This window comes from Colossoma macropomum, unplaced genomic scaffold (genome assembly GCF_904425465.1).
Source record: "Colossoma macropomum unplaced genomic scaffold, Colossoma_macropomum, whole genome shotgun sequence".
Classification (NCBI taxonomy): Eukaryota; Metazoa; Chordata; class Actinopteri; order Characiformes; family Serrasalmidae; genus Colossoma; species Colossoma macropomum.
This window is the reverse complement of record NW_023494803.1, coordinates 4,114,425-4,134,082: the sequence shown is the minus strand read 5'-3', so window position 1 is coordinate 4,134,082 and position 19,658 is coordinate 4,114,425. Positions and strand designations below refer to the sequence as shown.

General features: G+C 39.0%; 1 protein-coding gene across 3 annotated transcripts in view; it reads left to right on the top strand.

Annotated features, from left to right (window-relative positions):
• Positions 1 to 19,658, top strand: part of rasgrp3 (RAS guanyl releasing protein 3 (calcium and DAG-regulated)) — a 119,625-nt gene that overhangs the window by 33,062 nt on the left and 66,905 nt on the right. The window contains exon 1 of one of the 3 annotated variants that reach the window (XM_036592619.1): positions 1,554 to 1,635. The exons of the other annotated variants lie outside the window; for them this stretch is intronic. The gene's annotated coding sequence lies outside the window, so the exon portion shown is untranslated. Of the gene's footprint in view, positions 1 to 1,553; positions 1,636 to 19,658 lie in introns of those variants that run through there. 3 annotated transcript variants of the gene reach the window in all.

Genomic DNA, 19,658 nt, shown 5'->3' with positions numbered 1-19,658 from the left:
TAGTAGACTTTGTCCACACACTGAGAGGTAAGCATTGACGACGTGATCAATGCTGCGGTGACGGTTAGCTGTTTTTTAACGCTTTCACACTTGAACTTTGTGACTTTTTGGAGGAGGCGGTAGGAGGAACTGAGATTGTGAAGGGTTGCAGACCTGCAGAGCTGAAACACGCGCAGCTGTACCGGACAGCTGCTGCTCCAGCCCTGCCAGAGTGAGTAGCAGAGACATCACATCTGCTGCATCTGTTCATCCTTTCTGCCTCTTTCATTCTGGCCCTTTTTTTGAAATGCCTTTGTGACTCTATTCCACCGTTTCCATACGTCCTCACTGTGCATACTTGTGTATCTTTCTCTCTCTACTCCCTTTCTCTCTTTCTCTCTTTGTCTCTCTCTCTCTCTGTCTCTCTTCTCCTCTCTCACATTTTCTCTCTCTTCTCTCTCTTGCTCTTTGTGTCTCTTTTCTCTCTCTTTCTGTCTCTCTACCTCTCTCTGCCTGTCTCTCTCCCTCTTTCTTTCTCTCACTTTCTTTCTCACTCACTCTTTCACTTTCTCTCTTTCTGTTTCACTCTCCTCTCTCTTGTCTATCTCTTTCACTGTTTCTGTCTCTCTCTCTCTTTCTTTTTCTTTTAAATTGTTTTCACTGTATTTCTTCATGTCCTCACTGTTTCTCATCTCTCCTCTCTGTCTCTCTCTCTCCCTCTCTCTCTCTCTCTCTCTCTGTCGCTCTCTCTTTCTCATCTCTCCTCTCTGTCTTTGCCTCTCTCTCTCTCTCCTCTCTCTTCTCTCTCTCTCTCTCACTCGCTTTTTCTGTCTCTATCTCTCTTTTCTGTCTTTCTCTCTTCCTCTCTCTTTCTCTCACTCTTTTTCTCTCTTTCTTTGTTTCCATTTATCCCTCACTTTTTCACTTTCTCTCTTTTTCTCTTTCTCCTTTGTCTCTTTCACCATTTCTGCCTCTCTCTCTTTCTTGCTCTGTCTCTTATGGTCGCTCATTCATTCTCTATCTCTCTCTGCCTGTCTTTCTCCCTATCTCTCTCTCACTCTTTCACTCTCACTTTCCTTTGTCTATCTCTTTTACTATTTCTGTCTCTTTCTGTCTCTTCCTCTATCATTCTTTTTCATTTAAATGTTACTTTACTGTATTCCATGATGTCACTACTGTTTCTTTTCTCTCTCTCTCTCTCTCTCTCTCTCTCTCTCTCTCTCTCTCTCTCTCTCTCTCTCTCTCTCTCTGTCTTTTCACCTCCCTCCAGAACAGAGGTCACACATGCCCTCCTCATGTGTGAACCAAGGCTTTCAAACAGCACCCAGTGTCATCCTCTATCTGTCCTCCATCCGTCTCTCTCTCTCTCTCTCTCTCTCTCTCTCTCTCTCTCTCTCTCTCTAGCTCGCTCACTCTCCGCTCCGTCGCTCTCACCCCCCGTTCGATCTCTCTCACTTCTCCTGTCTCTTGCTGTTCTTCATTGGCTGCCGTGTGGCGTCATATGGGCCACATGTCTGCTCTGTGGGTTGGTGTTTATAAGCAGGCTCGGTGGACAGTTGGGTTAGTAGCAGTCAGCTGATTGAAGCCTGAGCAACTACACGCTATTCTCCTCAAACCTCAGTCACACGCACTATGGCTGGACTGGACGCTTTAGTGGTGAGTGAATCAGATTTTGCGAAAAAAAGACTGACATGTCGGTGAAACGATCTCATTTGCTAAGTAACTTCCAGCTGTACAAATCTGCTTGTAGTTTCTAGTTGTTTTAGTGTTGCAGTTGTAGTCCTTGCAAGTCTTTAAGTGCAAAGCTCTCTCTCTCTCTCTCACTCTTTCTCTCTCTCTCTGGCATTTGATGTGTTTTTTAGTCCCTTTGAGTGGGTTCTGAAAGTGAGAGAAGCAGTTAGCTGCTTGCATTGCTTGCGCTTTTATGTCAACTGGGGAGTCATGTAGTGCAATATTTAGACCTCTGCATTCTGCAAGAGAAGCAAGAGCTTGTGGTTTATTGGTGAGTACATGTGAACTTTTTAACCTGTACAAATGTAGGGTTATTACTGTTGTTTTGCTGTACTATTTAAATGTAGCAATGTAAACTAATTGCGTAATTACATAGTATTTGCAAAGTAATACTTAGTAATTACAGTAAGATACATTCATTTTAGCTCACTGTAATTCATTATGTGACTACGTACTACTTTGTAAGTACTATGTAATTACACATAACATAGTATTTTCAATAGTATTTACAATAGTAATTACATAGTTATGTAATTACGTAATGAATTGCAGTGAGCTAAAATGAATGTAGCTCACTGTAAATTACATTTATTTTGTAATTATGTACACATTCATTATGTAACTATGTTACTATATACTACATTGTAAGTACTATGTAACATAACACATAAAGTAGTATTTACAATAGTAATTACATAGTTATCTAGTCAAGTAACAAATTACTTTGAGCTAAAATGAATGTAGCTTACTGTAAATTGCATTCATTTTAGCTCACTGTAATTTATTATGTAACTATGTAGCTTTACTACATTGTAAGTACTATATAATTACACATTACATAGTATTTACAATAGTAATTACATATTTATCTAGTCAAGTCATGAATTCCAGTGAGCTAAAATGAATTTAGCTTACTGTAAATTACATTCATTTTAGCTCACTGTAATTCATTACGTAACTATCTAGCTTTACTACATTGTAAGTACTATATAATTACACAATATTTTGTATTTACAGTAGTATTACATAGTTAGGTAATGAATCATAGTTAGCTGGAATAATATTAGCAACATTTGTGTTGGCACCTCTGAATTTTGTCTTCTTTTCAATGACAAAATATGACAGAAGCACGGCCAAAGTGTAAAAGACTACACAGCACAGATACTTTTCATCAAATTGGAATCATAATGCAAAATGTTTTCTTTTACATACACAATGTGGTATGGAGTGAAAATGAAAATCACACAGAATTTCTTCACTTGTTCCCGTGAGCTACAAGTGAAAACACACTCTTATCCAGAGAACAGAATAATCACGTTACGGCGGCAGGCGAACAGAAAGTTTGGAGTCTTGCACAAGGATGCTTATTGGTTTAGTCTGGTGTGCATGCCTGAGAGGGGAATCGAACCCCAGTCAGCCATGTGGAGAGCAGCATTGCCATTTACTACACCTCAAACTAATTTCTGGTTGAAGCCACACCCACTTTGGGGTTGTAATATAAAAAGATGCTGACGAAAAAAAGGATCAGTAATAGACCAAATCAGAATGTTTGTAAACATAATGTTTGGCTACACTTTTGGGTGGATAACTTGCATCCAGTCAGCATGGAAGCAGCTCCGTTTAACACAATATACAATAAATACAAACATAACAGACTAAACATTGGCAATAATGGCAAAGTCTTGCTGTGTTTAAGCCTTTACTGTCGAATGTACGCAAATTTATAATGTATGTTTTTTACATTTTTCCTGTTTTCCAGCTTTTAAAAGCAGGTAGAGCTGCTATAAGCTAATAAGAGGGATCCTCTGCTATTGCTAACAGTTGCAGCTAAAGCTAACGACAATTTAGCAAATTCTTTACTCTTCTAGAAGAAGATGAAGCTGCCAAGCGCTACAGCTTGAAGTGCACCAGAATGCATTGATTGCTGTTTTTAGCAATTTGTGCTTTGTAAAGAGTTCACCATAAGGTCCCATAAGCTAGTGAAGAAGCTGATGTTGTTAGCATCCACAGAACAAATGTTTTTGCACTAGTTTTCACACTTGTCAGAGACAAGCTTTGTTTGATTCTACACATGATTCTGTGTAGATGTAGGCTTTTGTGCGAGTGTGTGTGCAGAACAGGACAGTGTATTGTTGCATATCAACTAATAAGGTAAGCTCACTAGCATGTGAGGTAGCGAATTAGCCAAATTAGATGCTTTAGAGTGACATAAAAACCATTGAATTGTTAATTGTGGTTACTCAAATGGTTCAGGTGGAAAGGCAGATGGGAAATGAACTAGGTTGGGTCAGTTCTTGTTTTTCAACGGGCAGTGGGAAAGCACCTTTATAAAGTGAATGCTTCTTTATGAAACCCTCCAGTGAAATGTGTGGCTGGTGCGAGTTCCTGATCACTGGGAAGATGAAGTTTAAAAGGCTTTTTGTTTTTTCCACTGTCTTGGTTAGATCATTCTCAGGATAAGCACAAAATACTGCTGTGACATAGCACTGATTTGATTACTGGTGTTGAAATAAGGTGTGTTCCTAAGTGACTGTGGTTGTTTAAACATTCAGTAGTGAAGGGGGTGACAAGGCAAATTAGTACCCAGATAGCAGACATAAATTCAAGCAAATAGGCCTCCAAATAAAATGATTTTGTTGAAAATGTTGCTGACACTGAGCTGGATTGGCTACAGCTGTATAACCAGCTTATTTAGGATATTACTATTACAGGGAGATTCATCCGATTTCAAAATGATTTATTTCACTTGTAAATCAAAGAACAATGCAGTAAACTATGTAAATTATGTAGTTTTACAAGGTCTCAGTCTGAACCTTCTCCAGCTGTACGGACAACATCAACACCATAGTCAAACTCATCCCATACTGGATTGAGCATGTCGGGTGTCGCTGCACTCGCGGCTCTTTCAGTGCGATTTCGGAGATCATCCAGTGTTGTGGAACCAATGACGAACGCGCTGAGCTGTTCGAGGTTCACTGCCCACGAAAATCACGCTGCACAGTTATGACATATTCACTCTTATTGAAGTGGAGAACGCAGAACGCTTTCTGCTCAGGGGTCACATCTCCTCTCAGACTGAAGGGAGCCATCTTCCACTGACAGTCAGAAACTCTATGACCCCGTCTTACAATTAGTATGTGATTGGTTCCTAGGCGCCTCTTGGTTGTGAAAATATGGTGCTTTAAAATCTTTTTGAATTACCCTGTAAAATGGCTTACTGAACTAATTTACTAAGAATAAGGAAAGAATGAAGGAAAAATACATAAATCGGACTTTGAGTGCAAAAATGTAAAAAAGTGGTATTTTGCCTAAGACTCTGCTTAACCACCAGTAGGCAGCCTGGAAAATGCTGAGCAAAAAGCCAGTGGGCCGTCAGCTTTGCCATCAGTGGGCCAACAGTGACCCACTATCCTCTTGCTATCTGGGTGTCTGCTGTTATTCCAACAGCAACAACAACAGCTGCCTTACTATTGGAATGAAGTGGTGATGATGTATCATGCAATCATATGCAAAAGTTTGAATACATCCTGGTCAGATTATGCTTTGTTTACAGAAGTTAAAAAGATAATACATTGCATACAGGGAAGTGTAAACATGGCATTTTCTGCAAACTTTAGTGCATCTTTTTATTTATTTACATATTGGAAGAAAATAAAACATAAAAAATGTGCCATAACTTTTGCACAGGCCACATTTTATGTTTTATTCCCCAATTTGATAAACTGGTCCCATTTTATTTGGATAGCCCCCAGTAGATCATCTATAGATGTTCAAATTAATAACAAACTATCTGGTGAATTGATTTGATTCTCAAATGTATCAGGATTAGGTTTAGGTTTAGGATTATGGTGAGGATTAGGCTCAGGTCTTCAGTGAAGGTTAGGTTTAGTGTTGGGATTAGGGCCAGATTCAGGGTTAGAGAAAATGAAAAGGAAATGTAATACATATTTAGTTTAAGGCAAGATACAGGAAGCTATCCAACCAATGTGCTGCTATTAAATTCAGCAAACATCACTTGTAATTTAAAAATATTCTGCATACTTCATTCACTGAGATGTAAACAAATTCATTCAGAGTGGTTTGAAGTGAAGGGGTTCATTGTGGCGAAACTTACAGACTGTGATTAGTTTACAGTGGTGGTGATAGGAACCAGGGGTTCTTATGCCAACATAAATATAGCCACTTTATTTACTTCCCAAAACAAAACGTGAACCTACATGTGAGTTTTTATATGTAATGTTGATGATGGTAAAAGAGTGGAAATCTGAAATAAAAACGTTTTCTTTGGAGTTAGCCTTACAACATGCACCCCTCCTGCCATGCATGGATTTTTAAAAATACGTTTTGGAGCAAAATATTATCCCAGAATTATCGCAAAACTATGTCTCAGGTCTCAAACAGTGCATCCATTACCATTACATGTAATAACTTTCTGTGAGGGAGTTTTTAGAAGCAATCGAACGTCTGGTTCCTATCACCACCACTGTGAACAATTCTGACACTGTAATTGTCTCTACAATGAAACAATTTCACATCAAACCCCTCTGAACGACTTTGTTTACATCATAACCGTTGAATTATATGGAATTAAAAAAAAAAACAAAACAAAACATCATTTGACATCAAAGTTTGGGTGCACAAACTTTTTCACACGACTGTATATATGTTTATATTAGCGAGCCGGTTCTGCAAGAAACTGGTCTGCTATAACCATTGAACAGGCAAAAGCATGCTGGCAGGACAAGACAGCTTGCCCAGACTTAGCTGTCGCTATAGCGCCTCTTGCTGCAGCGCTCAGAATGCAGTTCGTGCTTGCGTTGCATTATGAATTGTGTCACATTTTAGAATGCACTGAATGCTATGTGTACTTGCATGAAGGCCTAAAGCATGCACAGTGAGTGGGCAGTCCTGTGTGCAGTCTGTTTGGTTAGCTGCAACTTTAGTAAACTGAATGTAATTTGCAATCCATTGCGAGCGCATATCGCAGCTGCATCAAGTCGCATTTTACTTTGATCTTTCTCACATATGGACATATGTGTTTTACTTTCCCCATTGTTTAGGTTGAAAAGTTTCCATCTGTGCAATTTAGGCCTGCGCAATATGGACAAAATGCCATTTAGCGATTATATTGCAATATTTGGTGGTTGCATGCTTTGTAATACATTACAAACACCTGAGTGCGAGGCACTATTTTTGCCAAACTTATTTACCATTGTTAAATCATCCTTTGACTCATCAAAACGCCTACAGGAATTCATCTGGAATGTATGACATTGTTCAGCAGGCCGACAGCACACAATGAAATTGTTTGTCATGTATCAAAGGGCTCGTTTGCATATTGCAGCTTTCTGCGATATCAGGCGATATTGAGATAATAATGAGCCAACAATGTATAGCGCAGACCTCATGCAACGTCTGAGCGGCTTTCTGCAACAACTTCAGCAGTTGCTTGACGCTGTGCACAAAATTTCCATTTCCATCCTCAAATGGTGCTTTTTGTCGTGCAGCTGACTCAGAAGAAGGAAATGCTCGTGACTATTGCCCTATGTTCTTCACCAAAGAACTTTTTTTTTTCAAAAGTGTTTTTTTTTATTCTGCACTTCAGGCCTGTTTCTTGATATTAGCAGTGTAACCAGTCGCTTAGGGCCTCCGAGCCCCCCAGAGAAGCCTGAGTCTGTAGTTTAATTGTGCTTTCTGTGCTTAGTTCTTAGTTGTTTTGGTGTCCTTTGTCAAAAAGTCTTGCTTATCACATTTTTCCTACTTTCTTTCATTCTTCTATACAAAATAACATGCAACAATAACCCCCAGTTCACTTAGGGACACAAAATGTTCATAAACATGGTCATGGCTCCAGTACTTTTCTACATCTTCAAAGTTCAGCCTTAGAAGTTGGTTGCATTTCCTGCTTCTCACGATCCAAATAATCCCAAACACATACAGTGATGTTGAGGTCTGGACTCTGGTCCGGTCAGTCCATTGTTCTGAGAACACCAGCAGTTTCTTTGTTTGATTAGCAAATTTTCTTCTTTTTCTTCTATTTCCTTTTCTCAGTAAGGGCTTTTTAACAGATGCACATCCTTTCAGACCCATAGCATTGAGTTGTCTTTTCACAGTGGAAGCATGGACTTAAACACTTGTGGAGCTTGATTTTCCCCTATTTTGAGATTTAGAATAATATATAATTTATTACATTTGGCTGAGTAGAGTTGTTCTTATCTCATATAATTACTTGAACTAATATGAGGCACAAACCTAAATAAATAACGTTACAATGGGTCGAGAAAATGGTTTCCATAAGCCATTTCATTAACAAATTAACAAATTAATTAGTGATTATGTGGTGAACCCTTGCAAACCAACTGGAACACCATATCAACCAGCTAGCTACCACCAGAAATACTATAGCAGCCATGTAGTAATTATTTAACAACACTCTAGCATCCACCTGCAATACATTAGCAACCACCTGAAACACTATAGCGACCACCTACTAAATACGAGGGAATCTTATGTATATTATAGTGATTCAATAGTATTTAGAGTTGATGTACTGATGCAATACACTGTCATTATACAAGGCAAATTAAATATATTAATTTAGACACAGTGTTATCATTGAGCTGGGGGTAAGAAGTGAGAATGCAATGGTTTTAGTTCCTTATATACTAGATAGGCAATGATAGGTGCTCTGTATAAAAAGAAGAAGCTAGAATTTTGTCAAAGGCATTGTGGCACAAAGAGCAGATGTTAATCTAAATACTGCTGGTGGACACAGTAATGAAAACATCAAGTACATAATAAGAAATAGACACCCTTTGCCTTAAGAAGAGCTGTGGAACTCGTACAAGTTTTAAACTCTGTGGGATGTGGAACTATTCTTGAAGAAATCTCATTTCTGCATGACGAGCTCCAGAACTCTTAGTGAAGGTTCCCTAATGGAAGGTATGGCCATTGGGGTTGGCCATGAGAAGCGTTTGTATTTAGCATTTTAATGAAACCATTTATGCATTTGCTTAGCAGTGTGTAAGGGGCCATATGAGGCCATGGGATCTTGGAATATGGAAACAGCCTGAGGAAACATCGATTGGTCCTTTAAAACAACCTCAACCTTGGCTGTTATTTGGGCTTGTGGACCAATCACTGGACCTACTGACACCCACAAGATACAATGTTCAACTGTGTTGACGATGTGGTTTGAAGGCAGCCTTTGGCTTCCTCCAAATGTAAATGCATCCAGATGTACGGGAAAGCTCGAAAGACCATATCAGCATCATCAGACCGCATTATTTATTGCTGAAGGCACCAGTTTTTAGCTCGATTAGGTTTGGATACTTCTGTCATAAATTCTGGGTTTGCAAGGCCTGCGATGTGCAAGTTTTGTTGTGAATGGGTGCTGATCCAATTCAGTGGTTATTTCCAAGGAGAGTTTTGTGGTTTTGAGCAAATGCCCTGTCAAGAATCCATCAGTCCTGAGAGGTTTGACTTCCCAATGCACTATTTGGGTGCTGGATCATTCTCAGCACTGCAGTAACACTGACGTGGTGGTGGTGTGTTAGTGTGTGTTGTGCTGGTCTGAGTGGATCAGACACAGCAGTGCTGCTGGAGTTTTTAAACACCTCAGTGTCACTGCCAGACTGAGAATAGTCCAGCAACCAAAAATATCCAGCCAACAGCGTCCTGTGGGCAGCGTCCTGTGACCACTGATGTAGGACTAGAGGATGACCAACACAAACTGTGCAGCAGCAGATGAGCTATCGTCTCTGACTTTACATCTACAAGGTGGACTGACGAGGTAGGAGTGTCTAATAGAGTGGACAGTGAGTGGACACAGTGTTTAAAAACTCCAGTAGCACTGCTGTGTCTGATCCACTCAGACCAGCACAACACACACTAACACACTACCACCACGTCAGTGTTACTGCAGTGCTGAGAATTATCCACCACCCAAATAGCACCTGCTCTGTGAGGGTCCATGGAGGTCTTGACCACTGAAGAACAGGGTAAAAGGGGGCTAACAAAGTATGCAGAGAAACAGATGGACTACAGTCTGTAACTGTAGAACTACAAAGTGCACCTATATAGTAAGTGGAGCTGATAAAATGGACAATGAGCGTAGAAACAAGCAGGTGGTCCTAATGTTACGCCTGATCGGTGTATGATGCCAACATCTATATTTCTGCTGGAGCGAGACTCCACTCAATCAGGCCTGAGTGGTGTGGGATTTGGTGGGGTGTGGTGGGGTATGCCATGTTATTTTAAGGTGGACAGTATTTCTTAGAATAACTTAGTATTGCCTCAGTATTTCAAATACTCTGAAGTTTCTGCACCATAACAAGTCTTTCACTTGGTTGCATTTGATAGGTACAAAACTTACAGTTAAACGGCTAAGTCACTGTTTAGCTTTGACCTAGTAAACCTCTTTTTGCAAGCCCCTTAGTGGCCATTTGACTGTCAGAATGGAAGTTGACCCAATGTTTTCTTCATAACTCTGTTATCAGATGAACTTTGTGTGTGAAACGTTGAGCTGCTAGTGAAAAATGAGGTGTGAAAGGGGGGGGGGGTAAGGTCCCCCTGCTGCGAAAACAATTCACACCTCTCCACAAAGACAGCCATGCTAAGATAAAACCAACAGCACAACTGCAGCTTTCTTCACATCAAACAGTCTTGTACAACAGCCACAATACAAAACAGCATTTGAGCACATGCTAAACAACTGTTTAGACTTGCTTGCTCACCTACGAAGATGAAAATCCAGTTTCTGGTTTTGTAAATTGCTCATATCTGCATTAATACATATTCCATAAATGTTATAGAAGAAAACATTGCATGGTTCAAACAAGGAACCTCCAAAGAAGCTTGAGATAGCAATTCATGGCTACTGTATAGTGGATAGTATTCATTTTGCAGCATAAAGACAAGATAGAAATGTAATAAAACACCACTGGTCAGACCTTTCTGAGAACTGTCTGTGGTCCTAATATCCTAATGTCCAACACTCCCAGCCTGATACGCCGCTGATGTAGGACTAAACACAATAGCAGGAGTGAGGAGAAATAAGTGGATTGGGCTTTACAAATGTAGATGGTGTTGTAGACTCTGTTATGTTCTTGACACAAAACATACCCAGCATTTATGTGGTGACGCCTTGAAGAAGGTAAATATGACACATGACGCTACTCAGCCAATCAGATCTGTGCATTACGATGAGTACTGAGACTCGAGTGAGTGACGCACACAGGAGGGACGAGGCGAGACACAGCAGTCGGAGAAGAAAGTGAGTCAGAGGGAAGTTATTTCACATGGCGTGATCTAAAAAGAGAAAACTGATGATAAATGTTGTTGAAATATGACTGAACTGTACTTTATTTGATTTGATATTCAGTTGTTGACTGTATAAGATGTTGATATACCTACTAGGCTACTCCAGTAAACAGTATATGACACTGAATCATGATGCAAGTTAGGCATTTTGATGTTCCGGACCTTTGCTTGAGGAAATTGTCTTTCAGTTTGGTCAAAAACTGAAAAACGACAAAAATGGAGATACAAGGTTTTGTCCCAACAACAGTGATATTCAAAATGATATCTTCACAAAAGAAGGCAAATATGTTCTTAACGATTTATACGTTTTGTAGCATTTCTATTGATCCATTCATCATGAAATTTTCACACAATATAAAGGACAGCTGTTGTGTTTAAATGATGTAGAAAAGTAGTAATCGACAAAAATGGCCTTACATGTTTTTTTGGACAATAATTAAAATTATTAATATTCACCTTTTGGGAAACTGGACCCAGCATGAGGCTGACTTTAGTGTTTAACCTCACATAAACAGAATAAACTGATTGTTAAATGCAATAATAATGAAATATGTCTATTTGACTGTATTATCTGTGAGTGACTCGTTAGTACAAGGCCTGGAGTGGTTTACAGTGTGTCTCTTGTGTGTTTGCATTTAAAGTATAGCCGAGCAGACAGTATTTGTGTTTGTGTGAACGCACACATGTGCATGTTTGTGTTATATGGACGGGGCAAGTCAGGGCAGGTCTCCTTTGTGCTGCACAGTGGCCCCCGGCATCATCTGTAGCCATGAATGCACAGATTCACAGAGGAATACGGTGAAAATTAGACAGATATATTTATACTTTCATTATTCCGCTCGCTGCGCTGTGAGGAGAGGATCCGTCTCTGGCAGGAAACACGGCTGCTGAGGGACTGGATTCATCTGGACTAGGATTTGCTGGCAGTTCACATCAGTTCATGGCAAGAATACTTTATCGAGGGCTGTTTGATTTTAGAAATGTAGGAGTCGATTCCAAATCTGATTATAAGTGATGGGAATCGATAGAGCAGCTCCTGGAGTGGAATACCACACAATCATTTTCCCAATTCCCAATTACAAAAATCCAAATATAGGGAAAAAGATCTGGAAAAATAAAAAATACAACATTATATTGGAATGGTGCACGTTTGAAAAGGATGGTTCTATATAGAACCATGGACACGTAAAGAGTGCTTTGCAAGATTAAAGGGTTTTTTGCACAATGAAATGGTTCTTCAGATTGATGGAGATTGTGCTGTAGATGGTTCTATACAGCACCTTTTTGGAAACTGTTCCATATAGCGCCAAAAAAGGGTTCTTCTATTGTTATAATGTCAAGCTTGGAACAATAGAAGAACCCTATTTGAAACTATAAAGAACCATATAAAACACATTCTCAATTAATCTGAAGAACCACTTCACCATGCACTCTTAAAAAAAGATGGTTCTTCAATGGTTCTTTAGTAAAGGGAATGGTTCCATATAGATTCTATATATGTTCTATATAGGTTCTATATTTCAGTTAACCCTTTGCATGATTAAAGGGTTGTCTGCATGGCGAAGTAGAGATGGAGAATGTGTTGGTTCTATATAGCACCAAAAAGGATTCTGCGATTGTAACAAACTTGACATCGTAACAATGGTAGAACCTTTTTGGGGGGCTATATAGAACCCTTTTCAAAAAGGTATCAATCTGAATCATTTCACTATGATAAGAACCCTTTAATCATGCAAAGGGTTCTTTAAGTGTTCATGGTTCTATATAGAACCATTTCCTTTATGAAAGAACCCTTGAAGAACCATCTTTTTTAAGTCTGTGGAACCATCAGCTGAAATGGTGCTTTGCATGGTGAAATGGTCTATATTGTTCTATATAGAACTTTTTTGATATTGGTTCTATGTAGCATTAAAAGGGTTTCTTTTACTGTTACAAGCTATACAGTACCTTTTTGGTGCTAATCATTCTCAAAAAGGTTCCACGTAGAACCACGTACAACACATTTTCCACCACTCTGAAAAACCATTCCACATGCAAAGAACTCATGCTTCTAAATAGAACCATTTCCTTTACTAAAGAACCCTTGTAGAACCATCTGTTTTAGGTGTGTAGTTCACCTCATGAAGGCCTAACCAATGGGAAAGCTTGCTTGGCTGTATCAATCTAGAGACCACAGAGAAAAAATCCCGACTGGACAATTTACCTTTTAGCATTTTACTATTTTATCCTTCTTATTTCCAACAATTTACGACAGTATGTGCAGAGTTGAAATACAAGAGGCAAGATAATCATATTAAATAAACAAAAAAAAAACAGGTACCGATATTTATTTGTGGTTCCCAGTAATCATTAGGCCTTCTCCGGTACCTAGAAGGCCCCGAGGGTTCCCTCCTGGAGTTTATTAACAGCTCATGCTCCACAAAGGTCCCTGCCATTAAGAGAGGTGAAAAGGTCATGATTCATTCACATTAATAATAAAGGCTTCCACTATGTCTTGACTGTATTGGACTATTGACACAAGTACCGTTCAATCAATCACAGGAAGGCATCTCCATGACAACCGTAATTATGCCCAAAGTCATTAATGTCAGGATAAAACACGGTTTGTGTTGCACAGGGTTATTAAACGTGTCTCATTCCAGTCAAAGGAAGAATAAGATTCAGATCAGTTCACCTGGACCTCTATATTTGAGTTACTTAAGCAATAGAACCTGAGAGGGAGTGTGTTATCGTGAAATAACATCACGGCTGTGATTTGGTCGCCGTAGATCATCACAGCCGTGATGTTATTGGCGATAACACACTCCTCGAGTGTTCTATTGCTTTTATACAACAGTTAATAAATAAAGTAATAAATTAATAAACTGGGCTGTGAACGCGGCGTTTAATATGTTTTAATGTTCGCAGTTCCTTCACCAAATTATAGTTCCTTAACAAGCAGCTTGTTGCTACGTCAGAGTAACGAACTCTGCCCACTCGCTGCACAGCCGGCAGTTTCGTTCTCCAGCTCCTTACACTAAATTCCCCAACTGTCATCACCACTGAGCAGCTTTTCAGTCGGCAGCTGTGACAGAAGAACAGCTAAACAACCTGGAATCAGCCAGAAATAAACCCAATACTATGCGCCAAACGTGTAGTCTGATCTTCAGAGTCTGACCAAATCAGACTGAGCCATAAAACTGCCGCAATATCAGGTTTAGCTCAGTTTTGTGTTGGTGTTGGGTTCATTTCTGGCTGATTCCAGGTTGTTTAGCTGTTCTTCTGTCACAGCTGCCGACTGAAAAGCTGCTCAGTGGTGATGACAGTTTAGGAATTTAGTGTAGCCTCATCTTCATAGTCTGACCAAATCGGCTGTCGGTCAAATGTGATCTTAAAAGTGTCCATTTTCTGTTTGTGGCAAAGTAATAAGTAAAAACGTTCAAATGGCTTAAGCGTCTCCTACAGCCGTCAAATCATTGCTTAGCAATGGCATCTCACCGGAGTGATGCAGTGTGTGAAAAAAACGTGATGTTATGGCGAAATAACAGCACAGTTAGAACAGTTCTCAACCAATCAGCTTGCATGACCGGAACTAACTGTTTTATAATACTGCATAGCTACGAATAAAGAAAGACAAGGAAATAAGCCTTTGGTTAAAGATGACCGGGTTGGTGTGATTTGACTGAAAATCCATTTGATACAAAACAATTGGTCAGTATTAAAATGTTCATTGTTTGTGTTGTTATGCTAATCACTTGAACGGGAACTTTCTAGCGCTCATGCTTTCCTAGGTAGAAAGTACACACTGATGATTCTTCAGCAGTTCTTTAGTAAAGGCAAAGGTTCTAAGTATATGAAATGTAGTAATGTTATAACTGAAGTTTGGGGGGAGGAGCATGGCAGAAACCCCTCCTTCTTCCAATCTAACGCCCTATAAATTCACATCCTCGCCTCCCGTTCCTGTGACGAAGTGTTCGTAATCCCCACCGCCACCCCGTCTTCTCTCTGTTCCTCAGTCCTGCATCAGTCCTGCTACCACTACGAGGGGGGATCTGGCCTTCTAGCTACAGGCAGAAGCTGCCCAGAACTCCAGCCCAAGTCCTCAGAGTCCCCCCCCCCACTTCAATTGGTCTTCCCTCATACTACCACCACCATGTTGAAGGCATGGTCTGAGCTCACAAAATGCATTTAGTTGTGCTTTTGAGTGTTTTTTTTAACAACTTTGCACTTAAGTAGATTTGAGTATGTAATTTGCAGACATAACTGTTACTACACTTGGAATATATTATAAATACAGTATACAACTGGATGTACTGATACACTTCAGTGCTACTCATTAAGTTTTATTGCTACTAAAATGGACTTTAAATGTATTTTAAATTAGATTTCAATATCACTAAATACACTTAAATACATTCATAAGTATGCTCTTTAATAATTGATATATATATAAATAATATTGAAATACATCTTCTATGCCTATAGGTGCTTTTCTGTATCTAAATTGGAACAACTTATGTTGCAATGAAGATAACTTAAGCATTTGTTAAGATACAAGTTGTACCACACTTGAAATATATATAAAAAAAACTGGGTGTACTGACATATTTGATTGTGAGTTATTTTGAGTTAGACTGCAACTAAAATGCACCAAAGCATGCTTTAAAATGCATTGTATGTTTAAAGCATACTTCTATATAGAACACTTAAGTTGATGACCATCCTTTTAAGTATGCTTCAGTGCATTAAGAAATACATTTATTTAAGTGTACGTCCTTGTAGCGTACTAAAGTATGATTTAAAATGTGTTACTTTAAAATTATACTTCATAAATAAAGAAAATGCATGAAAGCATGGAATTAAAAAGGTACTTTTAGTATCCTCTAAGTACTTTAAGTATATTGTTGATGTACTAAGGTATGCTTCTTTGTAACAAGGGAAGCCTAGGAGCACGCTGACCGTAATAAGAGTTGACTGTTCCACTGATGCTCTACGGCAATGGAACAAAGCTCCAAGGTGACGCAATATGTGATGTCATCACTGAATTTGATTACCTGTGCTTACGTTTTGGCTGAAGGCTGTTTGGCTCTGTCTGTCATCCATCAGCCACAGAGGGCTTTAGCTCTTACATAGAGAGCTCTTCTATTAGCACATACTTATTCTTAAACATCACAGGGAATTTAATGTGATTAGACTGTTTATTTGCTATATTTTTTGTTGATTTTTCAGACAGGCTGTCCAGAAAGTGGACACAAACTCTCCTGGCCTAAGCAGTATGACTTGACGGTATTAATTTGACAGTAATGACACTTTTTTTTGCAAGTTTTCACAAACTGTGGCCTTTTTTGCTGATATTTTACGACTCAGTGAATGCTAACACAGCTGATTGTTTGCTAAAAGCAAGTAGGAACCGTCACTATTATCATTTATGGTTTGAATGTGAAGGGATTTTGACATATTAACTTCATGTAATATCATGTCAGTTGTTCTTGAGGGACACAAGGGCTGTGTCTATACTGCATAATAATGTATGCATACTATACTAATAGCAATAATGACGATGGTTTTTATATGATAGTAATGTCACCTTTTTTTCACAATCTATGGCCTATTTTGCTATTACTTTATAACTAACACAGCTAATTATGGATAAAAGCTATTAGGAATCATCACTATACTGACTGATAGCCTTTCTTGCTGTTATTTTATACCTCAAGGAGCACTAACACTGCTAATAATGGCTAAAAGCTAGTAGGAACCATCACTATACTGACTGATGGCCTTTCTTGCTGTTATTTTATACCTCAAGGAGCGCTAACACTGCTAGTAATGGCCAAAAGCTAGTAGGAACCATCGCTAGACTGACTGATGGCCTTTCTTGCTGTTATTTTATACCTCAAGGAGCGCTAACACTGCTAATAATGGCTAAAAGCTAGTAGGAACCATCGCTATACTGATGGATGGCCTTTGTTGCTATTATTTTATACCTCAAGAAGCGCTAACACTGCTAATAATGGCTAAAAGCTAGTAGGAACCATCACTAGACTGACTGATGGCCTTTGTTGCTGTTATTTTATACCTCAAGAAGCGCTAACACTGCTAATAATGGCTAAAAGCTAGTAGGAACCATCGCTATACTGATTGATGGCCTTTGTTGCTGTTATTTTATACCTCAAGAAGCGCTAACACTGCTAATAATGGCTAAAAGCTAGTAGGAACCATCGCTATACTGATTGATGGCCTTTGTTGCTATTATTTTATACCTCAAGAAGTGCTAACACTGCTAATAATGGCTAAAAGCTAGTAGGAACCAACACCATTATCACTGATGGCCTTTCTTGCTATTATTTTATACCTCAAGGAGCGCTAACACTGCTAATAATGGCTAAAAGCTAGTAGGAACCAACACCATTATCACTGATGGCCTTTCTTGCTGTTGTTGTATAACTGAAGGAGTGCTAACATGAATAGATATAGATAAAAGCTAGTAGGAACAAGGTATTAATGAAATTGAATTTATTACAGGTCACCAGGATTATTTTTTGCTAGCTTAGCATTTTGGGCTAAAGCACTTGTTTAAACTTGAGTGCTCTGGCTCAAAATGTTTGGCCTCTATTGCTCCAAAGTACTGGCCGTGTTGCAGTTTGCTTCTGATTGCTCACACGCTGTTTCTGAAAGTGTACAAGTGCTATTTTTAGTGACTACAGCGCATGTGGTCTTCTCCCTTGACCACTATTGCAAGTCGTGTCTCTTATTGCAAGCTGCCTAAATGCTCCTTGCCAAACACCTCAGTGCACAAAGATAGCAACGAGAGAGCACATCAATAATCACTCATTGAGCCTTTCTCCATCTACATCTACACCGGTGACACGAAGACGTGGATGGTCTTCAAACAGCGTAATGAAATAGGAAGAGCTGACTTCAGAGGATTTATAAGAGGATATCTGTTAGTGTCTACACCATATAGACCAGCGCAAAACCCAAAAGACTAGAGCTGTTTTCCAACTAGTAATTTCTCTGTGGATTTGTTTGACAATCCACCCCAATCAAAAAACCCCAAAAGTCCCGAAATAGAAGATAATTTACACAATACTGCAATCTGGTATCAATTTTCACCGTAAAGCACCAGTTTGGTCCTGGATCCAGAAGTTCCAGACATCATATTTTATCTTTCTCAAAGAATTTTGCTCCGTTTGGAAAAGAAAAGCAACTACTGTTATCTCAGCAATAGCACTTCTTCGAGCAATGAGACACTGAGGCATTGAGACGACTGTTATTGGGGAGTTCACACTGGTTTTTGCGGCTGAGGTGCCTTTTTTCATTGTTTGTCAGTCATTGTCAGTTGTAATAGAGGAGCATTAATTGCTGAGGTCCTTCCTGTATCTAAATCATGACAAACAAAGAGCTGTTTTTTCAATTTACCTTCCTTTTGCTAACAGCACCACATATGCTGGGTCATTCTACAAAAAACGTCCACTTTTCTATCTCTCCACAGGTGTCACCGTTGTTACCGATCCTCATTGGTGTTACACATAATAAAGGAAACACCAGAGACATTTTTAATGAACAATGCATTTTACAAAATGGCTGCTACAGAGCATCAAACCACATGTTGTCAATCATGGAATATCCACTAAAATATGGAATTTAATCCATTTGTATTCTGTTTTTTCACAACTACCTCAGAATAAATTCGGTCACACCAGTGACTTCAGCTAAAAGCTTCGTATGAAATCATGAGCTAAATGAGAAAATCTCTGATAACTGAAAGACACAGTGGACTCACCATGAGCCTTTCTTCATAGATCCTCAGAAAACAGGTAAAAGGAAGTCAAGTGATGTCATCAGTGTGACTTTTATTTCAAAATAAGAGATTTTTTGTTTTTCATTGTTTCGTCAGAGGATATGTAGTGAGGAGGACTGCCACTGCATAATGGCTGAATGCTAGAAGGATCTCCTTGAGTCTAAAATAAATGAGCTTCTATGGATCATAGTTTGTAAAGTCTTATTCATTTAATACAGAAAATGCACTCATTTTCTGAACACAGTACAGTATACAGTACTCAGCACTGCTGTAATATGTTTGAGCACTTTTAAAGTTCAGGTATAAAATCTGACTTCATGTATGTTCATAGTATCAGTGAGCAACTCAGCCAACTAGTAAGCACTCAGTAGCAATAATGCTAGCATCCTACTGCACAAAACCTCTTTGCTGTAGAAAAACGAAAAGATGCTGGTATGTTTTCTTAGATTTTTTAAATATAAAATACATCTTCCCTGATAGCGAGAGGATAGCGGACCACTGTCGGCCCACTGATGGCAAATCTGGTGGTCCACTGGCGTTTTGCTCAGCGTTTTCTGGGCGGTCCACTGGTGTGTAAGCAGAGTATTAGACAAAATTCCACTTACCATCGCTCATTTCCCACAGTCTAATTTACTGATTTTTCCTTCCTTCCTTTCTTTGTAAATTAGTTTAGTAAATAATTTTAATCTAGCTCAGTGTCTGCAACAACATTCTCTATAAAATCATTTTATATCAGGCCTAGTCATGATTTTTTTTTCTCATTTGTTTGTTATATTTGTCTAAGTTTATTTTCCAAAATAAAAGTCTCTGTGCATTTAAAATCTGTTTGGGGAGTTTAAAAACT